Genomic DNA, 4,162 nt, shown 5'->3' with positions numbered 1-4,162 from the left:
CTTAGCAGCTATACGGATTTGTCCTATACCTGTTGAAGTTAGTGAAACAAAGAGAAATTAACCACAACTGAATTCGGAAAGGTCTACAGGCTTCCACGTTAACAACGCACGTTAAGATGGCACTCGTTTAACTTTTACTTTCATTTACAGATTGCCACACCTTTAACATGCGATAGCAGTCCGCAGCTAGCTCACTGTTAGCAGCTAGCTCTAAAAAGGAGAAGAGCCCTGGACATTTCTATATCAAAATTTTCCTATCAGGCAGCCTTATAGTGTTATCAGATTCTTATAAAGATGCATAAATGCTGTTTTTTTTTTTCTTTCGAAATCGTTGAATTCCAACAAATTTCAACCAGTTCCCCCCTTTTTGGGAACTAGCTTCCCGTTTTGCGTGTCATCTTGTGATTTGTGTGCTCACAGATATTGTTTTCATCAGAAGTTGTTCTATGAATTACACGTCTTGTACTCCCCCAAGGATGAGTTCAGTCATGAGTTCTGTCACAACATTGTAAGTTTGACACGGCTATTTGACATGTTTGTTACCTGTTTTGTATTAACAATTTTACAGGAGGACCATAGTTTATTTGGGGACATTGCAACAGCATCTAAGTACTGTGCGTAACCTTGGCTAAGTGAGACGCAACTGATCAGGTGGCTAGTAGGCTAAGATGTCAAAATTCATGATTTAAAAATTGTATGATGCCACACGAATTTACATAAGAAGCATATAAGCCATTTATGAAAGTGAGAGCTCAGGTGATAATTTTCCTCTGTCAATATGAAGCAAACATAAAAAATAAGAAATCAAGATCAGGGATCTTTTGTTGGATACATTCTGCATGTTTATATAAAACAATAGAAAACCCACGTCACACTAAGGTAGTGTACACAGTCCACAGTTGCTCTTACTGATGTACTGAGCATTACATTAAACTACAGTCATTTAAGCAGATGCTCTTATCCAGATGGACTTAGGATAGGATACATTATTTACTTTAATTTAATTTAGTATGTTATCCTTTTATGCAGCTGGATATTTATGAAGGCAATTTTGGGTTTAGTACTTTGCCCAAGGGCACAGCAGCAGTTCTTCAGCAGGGAAACGAACCAGCGAACCACCAACTTTCAGTTAGGAGCCGTGCTCCTTACTGCTACACTCCACTGCCACTGAGCATATGGCTTTCTCATGATGTCACCATTCCATGACTTGTGAAGACTTTCACTTTATTAAAATGGCACTCCCTCATATTGACCAGTCACGGAGGGATCTAAAATGGTAAGTCTGGTGATGGTAAGTCTAAATTGGTGAGTCCTCTGTTCAACCAACTGAGCTAGTGAAGGAGGAAAGAATAGGTGGGTACAATATCTAAATTAGTTTGGCAGCATAAGGTGTTGGCATTACTGTTTTGGCTGTATTAATTGTATAGCAATCGAATTGGATTCTTAGTCCTTAATAAACTGGTTTCATTTTCAGGTGTTTCCAAAAATTGTTATGACCTACCTCACACACTACACTGCCTTTTGGTTTCTTTTTTCTTTCAGGACTGGCTCCATCCTCCCTAGAGGGAATCATTCACTTCCCTGCAGCACAGGTTAAAGGGACATGACCTCATATCGGTCTTAGCAGATGAGAGCTCCTGTTGGTTGGTATTGGAACATGGTGCAGCGGCCGAAGCATCAGTATCATTTTGTACCTCGTTTGGTGTTGGAGACAGCATCATTTTCATCCATGCATGTTTGCTCCTGTCTCTCACTAACTGGGAACCTAACACATATTATTCATATGTTCTCCTTGGCTTTCCTTTTTTGGGAAATGTGCAGGGGTTAGCGTGGTGTTGAGGTTGTTGGGCACATCAGTTAACCAGGACAAGCAGTAGAGTGCCCAAAATAAAACTACTGACAAAACAAACAAAAGACAGGCTTTTGCAACCCTCGTATCTCTACTGAGAAAAACAACCTGGCACTGCAATCACGTTTCACCAGTTCCACAAATTCCCCAGAGTCACAATGGATACCATTCTCCTCCATTTCAACTATGGAATGTGCCATACTGTAAAACATTGCACGGGCACCTCAGCCGGGCTTACCAAGAGTGCCCAGTAACGTGATATCCCCTCATCTGGGAACTTAAAACATATTTAGTCATTTGTTTTCCTTAGCTTTCCTTTTTTGGGAAATGCTGAAGGGTTAATGTGGTGTAGAGGTTGTAGGGTACAACAATTAACCAGGACAAGATGTAGAGTGCCCAAGTGATGATGTTTATTAACTCAGAATTAATTCAGAATAAAACTACTGACACAAAACACAAACCAAACAAAAAGACATACAAGGATATTTACTAGACAAAACAACCTGTCACTGCAATCACATTTCTCCAGTTCCACAAATTCCCTTGTATTATAGTGACAGTGGAAATCATTCTTCCCCATTACTAACCATGAAATGCACAATGCACTGGCACCTTGGCCAGGCTTTCCAAGAGCATCAGTGTCCACCAACTTGACAACCCCCCCCCCCCCAATGCACTCTGGCAAGTTAAACACACTCACGTAGGCCTATATTTTTACACTGCTTACATGTCTCAATAGAAAATACATTGCAAGTTTGAGCTGCTGAAGAGAGAGAAACATTCTGCACAGATGTTGTTGTGATTCATCTAAACACAGATAGCATGCATTCACATGAGTGTTAATCTCCTATATACCGTAACCTCCACAACTCAAATGAAGGCTGTTAATTTAACAGGTGACTAAACATGGTCATCAACCAGTATCATGTTGTCCATAACTTTTAAGCACAACTAACATTAATTTTTGTTGCTCAAAATACTTTATTTGTGCAACATAGGCTACTTTTTTTCCAATAAGCAGTCTTGAAAAACAGAACATGTGAGTGTGTGTTATGAAGGAGGGAATGATGCTGAACTGAATGGAACACAGGAGATTGGCACCAGTCTGAGACAGAGCTGCCCCAACAGGTTACTGGAAACAGGCCCTCTGACAGCGGTGTCCTCCAGGTCCCGCTTCCCAGGTGAATCCCTGGTGAACCGGTTGTGTCACTTGGGATTGTTAGCTGCCTACCTTGAAGCAGTGCCTTTTACTTGGTTTTGGTTTTCAGTCTTTTCTTTTGTTTCTATCTCCTTCACACATTCACATGCACACGTACACCACACGTTGTTAGGATTTATATCTAGCATAGGAGAGGCCAGGTTAGGTGGCCAGGCTGGGTGTAGTTCATAACACAGTTAAGGTCACTTAAGTTGTAGCTTTAAATATGTGTGTATCATTTTACAACTGCCACAGAATAGTTTTACCAATGGTGTTATTTATTTATTTGGTTTTGTTTGGTACATTATTACTTACAGCAACTTTCAAGGTCACAATGCCAATACAATTTATTGCATGTGATAAGAGCAGTAAAACAATGCTAAAATTCAACAGAAAACTATATCACCCTTTTAACATTTGTATCCAGTTGTGCTCAAAATGATCATAAAAGGAAACATTTTATCTTTGATAGTATGGACATATTGGCTAACAACAAAAGAAAACATAACATATTGTCACACTAACATGCATACAATGATGAGGAGCCAAGTGTAAGATAATAGTTGGTTGAGGGTAGTAAGATGTTTTCTGAACAGGTAGATTTTCAGTCCTGAGAGAAGATGGTGAGTCATTCTACACCACACATTGACGCCATTGTCCTCCAAGAGATAATACCTTATACTGATCTATCTTAGACTTTCAGCCTCAAGTGCTCCTCAAGTGCTTAATGTCACCTGAAGGTAAATAGTTACAGTCATGTTATGGTCGTTGTGCTTATCTTTTACAATGTAAATAGCAAACTTTTTTTTTTGTTCTGAGACCCCTAAAAAGGTGATGTTCTACAAGATGAAACCAAAGAGCTTGCTTTGCATGTGGTAGTATGACTTGCCAGTTTTGATGCATGTGCACTATTACTGAGCCAAAGCATAAGTTCCAAGTTCCACACACTTATGTGTTGGGTTGTAATGATTGAAATGGGTCATTTTATCCCATATTTGTTCTATACTTAGTTTGTGCATAATAATAATAATAATAATAATAAAAACTCATATACAGTATACAGGAGTTGTACAGAACTATCAATGTGCACCATCTAGTGGAGACAACAGAGTGTT

The sequence above is a fragment of the Megalops cyprinoides genome, chromosome 5 (assembly GCF_013368585.1).
Source record: "Megalops cyprinoides isolate fMegCyp1 chromosome 5, fMegCyp1.pri, whole genome shotgun sequence".
Taxonomy (NCBI): domain Eukaryota; kingdom Metazoa; phylum Chordata; class Actinopteri; order Elopiformes; family Megalopidae; genus Megalops; species Megalops cyprinoides.
This window is presented reverse-complemented; position numbering follows the sequence as displayed.